Source organism: Nuphar pumila, chromosome 2 (genome assembly GCF_984573655.1).
Source record: "Nuphar pumila chromosome 2, dmNupPumi1.hap1.1, whole genome shotgun sequence".
Taxonomy (NCBI): Eukaryota; Viridiplantae; Streptophyta; class Magnoliopsida; order Nymphaeales; family Nymphaeaceae; genus Nuphar; species Nuphar pumila.
This window is the reverse complement of record NC_143250.1, coordinates 94,891,883-94,901,822: the sequence shown is the minus strand read 5'-3', so window position 1 is coordinate 94,901,822 and position 9,940 is coordinate 94,891,883.

The window sequence follows — 9,940 nt, the reverse complement described above, 5'->3', positions numbered from 1 at the left end:
TTTTTAGCATTTTTAGAAAATACTTTTAAAATTTTCAAACTTTGAACTTTAAGAGATGTACCATCGACGATGAGGTACATGAGTCATTTGAATTGAATTAACATTTAGATAGAATAAATGCATTTGGAGTTATATGAAATGGAGTTCTAAAATCAATAATCTAAGAAGACTTACCGAGATTGAAATGAGTGAATACCGCGACACCCGAGAGTGAAGAAGCTTGACTTTTGAAAAGCGGTTGCAGGACTTTGATCCAATGCATTTTGAGCTTTCATCATCACCCTTTTTTCTTCTCATCTCTCATTCTCTTTTGGCAAAATGACTCTATGTATCTTGGTTCATTACTAAAGTGATAAATTATTTTCTTTTTGTTCTCATGTTCATTGAAAGTTTTTTTCAAAATGTGGTGTTTTGTAAGGACGAGTGTTGGATTCCAACTTAGGCATCGCCAAAACAATGTCCTCATTCTTGGAGGCATTCTTCGTAAGTTAACTCTTTTAATGTTTCAACAATAGTAGAGACATTTCGATGAAGATCAGATTTTGTGGTTTCAAACTCAAGTCTAAGTTCATTAATAAATTGATACAAGTGCTCCTCTTGGATTAGCTTTCCACTAACTTCAATGTCTAAAGAACAATGTCATTTAAGCTTAAGAAAGATCAAATTCACCCCCAAAGAATGGACATAGCTTTGTGATATTCATGAATGTTTATATCCTCTAGTCGTCTTCACTCTATTTTGGAGATTGCATATATGTGCAATATCCTTGGTAAAATACATATCACTAAGGTATTTTCATACTTCATGACATAGTCAAACTTAGCCAAACTCTAGCACTTGTTGATGTCCATACTATTTATGAGCCATAACATAATTTAATTTTGTAGTGACCCATCTATCATTATTTTTACTTCTTTTCATAATCAGCTACAACTTATTCATTTCTTCACCTTGAAAAGTCACTTCCTTCCTATTCTGAACTAATTTAGGTTCCTTCTCGGTACCGTCCACTAGTATTACTTTACGTGCGATTTTCCATGCCCTATGGCACTTCCGATAATGCTGGTTCAATTCACCTGTCATTCTTATGCTTGCCTCCAAATTTCCTTGTAACTGGAACTTTGGCTGCAACTTATGTATTTTTGCTTCAGCAAGACTGTAATGAAGTTGTGGATTACAAGCCAATGCTTCGTTGATGTAGCTATTGGAACTTTTAAATTGCACGCTTGAAATGGCCCACTAACATGAAATTCCATGTTATTAACTTTTCAAACAAAAATGTCACTACAAGAAAATTGGGTCTTAGACTCATAGTTGCGCTCTATTATCTTGTAGATATCAAGCCAAGAGTTTGGACACTCGATTAACATGAAGACTTGACTTCCATTTGGTGTAAATTATAGAACTTAGAATCATGCAAGCATTAACATTTTTTCATTCAATGTAATTGTTAATTTTTTTTCATTTACTGAATTGTTAAGGGATATTTGTGACAAATATAAGCTGAAAAAAACTGTTTCACTAATGCAAATTTGCGTCACTACAACCAGTTTTACTGCTGCAAATACGTGCCAATGGAAATTTTGTCACTGATGCAAAAACTGTGCCAGTCAAAACATTATCACTGTCGCCACAAATGTTTGACAGTAAAAATAGTCACTCGCACAAATTTATGCCAGTGAAAATCGTTTCACTATCGAATGTTAATTTCGCTAGCGAAAGCTTTACCGGCTGTAGTGTGTCCCACCTTGGTTTAACTTCCGTAATCTTTTCCAAATTCTTATGTTACACTCACTAGAAAAAAATTTGATTGCACTTTTTCACAACAACAACAAACAACAACAACTACGCCTTCATCCCAAAACAATTGGGGTTGGCGATATGAACCAAAAAAGAAAATCATTCTGGGTCTTCCACATGAATCCTTTTCCTCCAATCATTTCTATCCAATGCCATGTCCTTGGTGAGGTTCAAAGCATTCATATCCTTTCCTATCATCTCCATCCAAGTCTTCTCAGGCCTACCCCGACCTCTTTTAACTAATATATTTTCCCATTTCTCCATCCTTCTAACTGAAGAATCATTAGGCCTTCGCCAAATATGTCCAAACCACCATAAACGATTTTCTCTCATCTTATTTTCAATGGATGCAACGCCTACCTTCTTACGTATCTCTTTGTTTCGAATCTTATCTTTTATTGTATTTCCACACATCCATCTAAGCATACACATCTCAGCTACACTCATTTTTTGAATATGATGTCTCTTGACACCCCAACATTCCATACCATATAGTAAAGCGGGCCTAATTGTCGTCCTATAAAACTTTTCCTTCAACTGCAATGGCATTCTACGATTGCACAACACTCCAGTTGCACTTTTCCATTTCATCCACCCAACCTTTATCGTATGATTTACATCTCCATCAATTTCTTCATACTTTTGAATGATAGATCCCAAATATTTGAAACAGTCATCCACCGGTATTTCTTGCTTACCAAGCTTCACTACACTCCCATCATTACTTCGTTGCTTACTAAACCAACATTCCATATATTCTGTCTTACTCTTACTCAAGTTAAGACCTCTTGCTTTCAATGTCTGTCTCCATAATTCTAACTTGGCATTAACCCCAACTATAGACTCATCAATCAAAACAATATCATCAGCAAACAACATACACCATGACACATTTTCTTGAATTGATCTCGTAAGCTCATCCATCACTATAGCAAATAAGAGAAGGCTTAATGCAGATCCTTGATGTAACCCAACCGTTATAGAAAAATTGGTTGTCACCCCTTCACAAGTGCGGACATTGGTTACTACTCTTTCGCACATATCTTTAATTATATTAATGTACTTGAGAGAAATACCTTTCTTCATCATTGTCCACCAGCGAACATCTCTAGGTACTCTATCATATGCCTTCTCCAAATCAATAAAAACCATATGCAAATCTTTGTTCCTTTCTCTATATCTCTCAATAAGTTGTCTAAGAAGATGTATAGCTTTCATAGTTGATCTTCCAGGAATAAAACCAAATTGATTCTCCGATATCATGACAACCTTCCTCAACCTATACTTAATCACCATCTCCCAAAGTTTCATAGTATGACTCATGAGTTTTATACCACGATAGTTTGTGCAATCTTGTATATCACCCTTATTCTTATATAGAGGCACCAAAGTACTCTTCCTCCACTCATTAGGCATCTTATTTGTCCTCCAAATCTTGTTAAAAAGATTTATCAACCATTCTAAACCTTTTTCACTCAAGCATTTCTAAGCCTTGATAGGTATACCATCTGAGTCAACTGCCCTTCTTGATTTCATTTTCTTCAAAGCCTCTCTAATTTCTTTTTTTTGAATCTTGCGCATGAAGTCATGATTCATTTCATGAAAAGGAATTTAGAAGTCTTCAAAATCCTGAGCATGACTTTAATCAAATAGCTTATCAAAATAATCTTTCCAACTCTCCTTAATCTTCTCATCTTTAACTAAAACCCTTTGCGTTTCATCTTTGATACATCGGACCATACCCAGATCCCTCGATTTTCTATCTCTCATCTTTGCAAGCCTATAAATATCCTTCTCACCCTCTTTGGTATCCAACTTATCATAAACCTCCTTATATACCTTATCCCTCACGTTTCGAACTACTTTTTTAGCTTCCTTCTTTGCTATCATATACTTCTCCAAATTCTCATTATCACGACTCTTAGATTTCTATAACACTCTCTTTTAACCTTAATAGCCAATTTTAGCACTGGTCCTTCTAAAATCCAATTTAACACTAGTCCTTTAAAATCCAGCTTTCAAGTTGGTTCTTCCATCAGATCCAACTTTGTGTTGGTCCTTTTACAAAATCCAGCTTCGTGTTGGTTCTTTTACCAAATCCAGTATTCGTACTGGTCGCTCTTTCAAATTTAATCCTCATACTGGTCTCGCATTCGGATTCAGGCTCAATGCCAATTTTTTAACCTACGAGTCAAGCAATTTTATCTTTCGGACCTCCGGCTCATCTATTTTATCGGTCAGACCTCTGGTCACTAGTTTTATCAAGCAAGTTTTCGGGTTACAAATATTATCAATATCAAAATCAATTATTTTCTGACCCATGGGTCACATTTGCTAATCATGGCCGTCCAAGATTCGACCCTTGTGTCAGGCTTGTTCCCAGTTGGCCCAATATCAATCATCAATCATCTTTCTTGCAAAGGACTCTGTTTCCAGAGAGAGTTCGAGGGATCTCGCTCCTTTCGCATGTCGTTATTGTTTGTTCGTTGAACCCCTATTTCAGAGAGAGTTTGAAGAGACTCGTGTCTTCGCGAACAGTTTGCAAAACAATCTTTATTTTTATATAAGGACTCCTTTTGTCATGGAGAGTTTCGATGAAAGCTTGTTCTCCTTGTGCCCCCCTAATGTCTTTTGTTAGGCCATCCCGTCATTAAGGACCCTTTTTCAAGGAGAGTGTGATGAATTCACTCCTCTATAACAATTCATCGACCATACCCAATTGGCCACCTTTCCATAAGAGAAGCATAAAGTTAGAGAGTTTTGACGAAAACTTAAATTCTCTTTGAAAGTCTCATTTTGCAAACACCTCCTCTTCAGGGAAGAGAGGAGTATTTTTTTATTACCCATTTAGGTAAGGGTCAAGCCTGAGTCTCTCCTTTGGGGAAAGAAGAGGAGAATCCAGTCACGGATATATCGATCGAACGTCAAACAATTTCTTTCACCAAGGATTTCAAGAACATTTTGCCAATTTGTCATAAAAAATAAAAAAAACTGGAAAATTTGAGTCAGAACTCAATTCTTTGAAGAAAAACTATACCAATTGAAGGAAAGAAAATTCAAGTCGGAGCTTGAATCCCAAAGGCAACTGAAAAATTTGAGTCGGAACTCAAATCTTTGCAGGAAAACCAGACCAGTGTGGACTGGGTTTGGAAACATTGACTAGTAAAAACCAGATTTAGAGAGTTCGACCATTAAGAACTGGATTTAGAGAGTCCGACCAGTAAAAACTGGATTTAGGAAAAGGCTGGTGAAAACTAGATTTAGGTGGTTCGACCAGTGTAAAACTGGATTTAGATGGTTCGACCAGTGTAAAACTGGATTTGAGAATAGGCTTAACCCGAAGGTTAATTTTGACATGACTGGAGAAAATGGTTTTGATAAAAGACTTGACTCGAAGGTCAAATTTGGAAAAGGCTGGTATTTTGCAAGCGCTTGATGATTATGATGGGAGATTTTCAATCTTCACCCTCATGATGACTTAGACAACTGCCGGGGTCTCAGGATTATCCCTTATCCTGAATTGGTAGATTGAATTTGATGCAAATTAATGCAAGTAGATATAAATGAATGATGAAAGATTTTGTTTGATCCTGCCTGCATACAGGACATTTGAAGAATAAAGACAAGTTTTCATAATAAAAGATGCCTCAGTATAATTAGGGGGTAAGACATTGAACAAAAGGATAAATAATTGACATTTAAAGAATGCTCTCTAAAGATAACAAGACAAATGACTTTTTGATCGATTTGAGAGGCACTCCAAAAGAGGTTATTCCTCATAAAAAGACATATTGCAAAGAAGGAGAAAGAGCAACAATATATGAAGAAGATGATGCCAACTATAAGAAAAGTTGATGTCTTATTGATGCATTGGAGAAGCGGAATAACAAATTGATAAAAATTGGGACTACATCGTCCCTTTAAAACAATAGAAGCAAAATGAAAGAGATGAGGAAACATTGGCGTCATTGTTCTTCTTCACATCCGGGGACAGTGTCAGCGAGATAGCTGGCTGGTCTTTCTCCTTGTCTCCTACAAGAAGTCCTTTATCGATGCAATCCTGCATAATGTTCTTGAAGATAAAACAATGTTCTAAATCATGCCTCATTGCTCGGTAGAACTTGCAGCAGCGATCTTTCCATTTGCCTTTGGCGACAGGAGGATCAACAATTTTTGGGAGTTTAACCATTCCCTTGACCAACATATATTCAAGGATCTTTTTGAGGGGCTGATCTAGATGAGTAAAATCGTGATCGTAACCCCAACCGTTGCGCTTTATCTTTTGTTGGGTGCTTGCTTTCTGCTGAGGCTTGGTCAAGACGGATGACTGATCTTCTTCTTCATCTTCGACAAAGAGATCATTGTCAATGCAGTCTTGAACGATATTTTTGAAGACAAAGTAGTGGTCGGTGTTATGCCCTACTGTCTGATGGAATTTGTAGAACTGATTCAAGAATCCTTCCATGATTGTGGGAGGGTCCGTAGCTCTTAGAAGCTTTACTAATCCCTTGGTCAGCATGCATTTAAGGACTTCTTCGAGCGGCTGATCTGGAGGAGTAAACTGGCAGTTGTTATCTCAACCATCACATTTTATCTTTTATTTCTGCAGGGATTTTTGGTGAGAGCTCGACTAGAATGACTTCCAATTCTGCTTGAAAGTATCTCCCTTTTGCCTCTATTGTTGCTTCTGTTGGGCTTAGAACCTCCCATGTTGTTGTTAGTGATGTTCTTGGAGAAGGTGACAGATGCCTTCTTCTCACAAGAAACCTTTCTAGAACTGACTTCAGCTTGCTCAAACATCATTTTAATCCTCATTTTCTTAAACAACTGATATACAATGGGATCAATGTTATCCTTGTCTGTCTGGCCCTGTCCTCTGACAGATCTTAGAGAATCCATCTCTTACTTGCTATTGTTGCCCTAACTGAGACGCTGAGATGATACAGTCTTCTAACCGGATCTTATTCGAACCACTCAGAAATGATTTCATTGATAATAAACTTGACAAAGAGGGGGTGAACAAATAATCTGCTACCACTCAAGATAATGAGAGGACACTCGAGGACTGAGAAAACAGTGAGGACAACAAAAGAATCCCAGCTATATTTAGCAGGATGGTATGTTCCAGACCACGAAGCAGATTGTAGATCGAATTCTGGCATAATGCCTAATAATAATTGAGCATCAATACACTTCTGCCTTAGCGAGAACTGCCTGACACATCGCTCTGGCTGGTAATACATGGAGAAAAACTTGAGCCACTTTATATGCACATAAGTGTATCGAGGGGGTGACTCTAGACGGTCAAAGTAGTCCCACACGATTTCTTCTTCATGGAGGTTTCTTGATCAAGAATCTATATCGAGGAGTGGGTAGTGGCTCATTGCCATTATATCTGAATGAACTTGCTCGAGTTAACACGTGCCGGAAGAACCCAGACTGCAATATGTAGATGCACTATTCTATTAAGATCGAATCTTTAAGCGTGAAACAAGTCAATCCACGGTATAAAAAGACAAGTGCGACCATGGCGATCGAGAGACAGTTGATCTGCCGACTTCCCCATCTTTGCAAAAGCTGCACTATTCTGATGTCAACATAGTTTTGTCCATCCTAGAAGAAGACTAGTCCTACTGTGCACAAGACCATTACATGCTAAATCCTTTTTTTACTGCTCGAGATAAGGAGTCAACTTCTTCAAATGATCTATATTGTCGGTATAGCTCAAACAAGTTGACACACTGACTCTCATATACTTCTATCAGTGACCAGGATTTGCGTCCAGTCATTCAGGCTAAAGCGTCTCAGAGGTTGAGTCCCTTAACATTGATCAAAAACTTCTGCTTTAATGGATCTTCGGGATGACCGACTGGCTCAGGTAGACCCATAATCTCTGAAAATTCGTCCAATAGTAGAGTCATCTCTCTCCACGGGAACCAAAAGGTACATGTGCACATATTTTATCGCTTTGTCAGTGCTTGAATCAAATTGCCATTGACGATTTGCTTTCCTACTATCGCTGCCAACTCTAATACGCAGTCGCTCAGATGGTCCGAGAATATACAAGAGTTGTTTTTTGGCCAAGAATAGTACCACTACGGAAAGAAAGGTCTGGTGTTCAGTGAGACCTTGTCGTACCTTGTAAGAGATATGACCATCAGGAAAGACGAAATCAAGTTGACAGGATGCCATCAGGATAGACTGAGAAATATTGAGAAAATCAGAACAAGACTTGAGGAATATACATAAATTTTTGAAGAAAAAAAATGTAGGCAGGATCAAAATAAGGCTGAAATTTGAGATCCAGAGAAACAGAATAATGGAAATCGCCTGCAGGTTTGAGGGAAAACAAATGATTTTTCTAAAAAAATAGTCTAGGGTTTGAGAAAATACATGAAAATAAATAGAAAAATAAGAGATTTTCAAAAATTGTCCAGGATTTTCAAAACAAATTATGATAAATATAAGAAAATAAAGGGAATAAACTAAGATATGTTCAACCGTATCCTGCACAATCAAGTATGCGCATACAACATTCCCTAAAAGGCTGACTCTACATGCACAGAGTTTTGAAATAGTTGTAGGACCCAAACCCTAATTCTGTGGCTCAGATCATCTGTGTCCAATCATGCTATGCCGATATACTCGAACCAAGGCTCGAAGTACGTGGCATAAAAAATATTTTCTCTGGTTCTAGGCTTATGTTTTCTAACATCCTTGAGCGCCTGTCAATATACTTTGGACTATGGCTCTCGATACGTGGCAAGAGAGGATCAACCCAAATAGGTGGTCCAGTTGTGAGGCTTTGTCCTGAACTATGGTTCTGTAAAAAAGCCCAACAATGCGGTGGCCAGGTAAAAATAGGTGGGTTTATTTTTTTGAAATATGATCAAAATGCAAGAAAACAGAAGGCTCTAATGACCTAAAGAAGTAGAATTTTGAAAAATTATAAGAAGCAAACATTGTTTTCAATCAAATCCTAGATTGAGGAGGATTTGATTAGTAGATCATAGATGATTAGTAGATCATCATCTTGAATCATTTTTAGGGTTCCTTGAACAAAAATAGAAGAAAAAGCTTCAACAAAGAGGGCGACAATGGGCTTTTAATAAAAAAATAAATAAAAATTAAAAATAAATAACAAAAAAGGAGAAGAAAACCTTACCTTAGGGCTTCAATAGAGGAAAGGGCTGCTGGAGGAGCTTGAGGGAGAGAGAGAGAGGAGAGGAGAAATCATAGGCTGGTCGAAATCCCCATGGTGGGTATTTATAGTTTTTCAAAAAACCTAATTAAGAGAGTTGGGTTTGTTTTAAAGAATTTCAAAAAAATCCAAAACTAAAGGGGCAATTTTTTCTTGGAATTCTAACCTAAACAAAACTCTAACTAATTAATCCTAATTGAATCCTAATTAACCTCTTTATAGAGCCCTCACGGTGGCACGACGAGAATAAGCAGAAGGCGTAATTGGGGGAACCATCTTCTCTTGTTCTCATTTTCTTTTTACCTTTTCTTTCCCACCCAATGAATCCAACCTGTGTATAGGTTTTTTTGGTGATTCAAAAATCAATGGCTATGAATACATCTACTTCTTCTGACTCAAAAAATATTTTTTTCTTTTGTTAAAAGAACACAATCCAAGGGTTGATCCCTACTAAATTGAGCATGCTGAACACATTTGAGGCTAGATTGAGACGAAACAACTTGCATCGTGAGATCCTAACTTGATTATAGGTACAATCTATTGTTGCAAGACTATATATATACCCTTTCAAAAGACTTTGATTGATTAAAACTATTTCATGAAATCATCTCGATTTGAGTTGATGGTTTTCCTTGTGATATAATTTGAGTAGTTCATAGATTGTAGTTTTTTGGTCTTATTAGCATGATGGTTGTGACAGTGTGTACCTCAGGTCCTTTCCCTTTGTTTATCTTTTAGGCTCTATTTGTGAGGAGATGGTATCTAATGAGGATTTAATAAATACCACCTAGCCCCACAGGTGCTTGGGAGCTCCGTTTTGGGTGAAGAGACTGGTGTTTGGAGTAGTGATGGGCCATATTCAACTACATTGTGAATTTCCAACTGATAACAACTCAATGCAATCTCCTGAATTCATGTGTCCATCTATGATATTGTTCC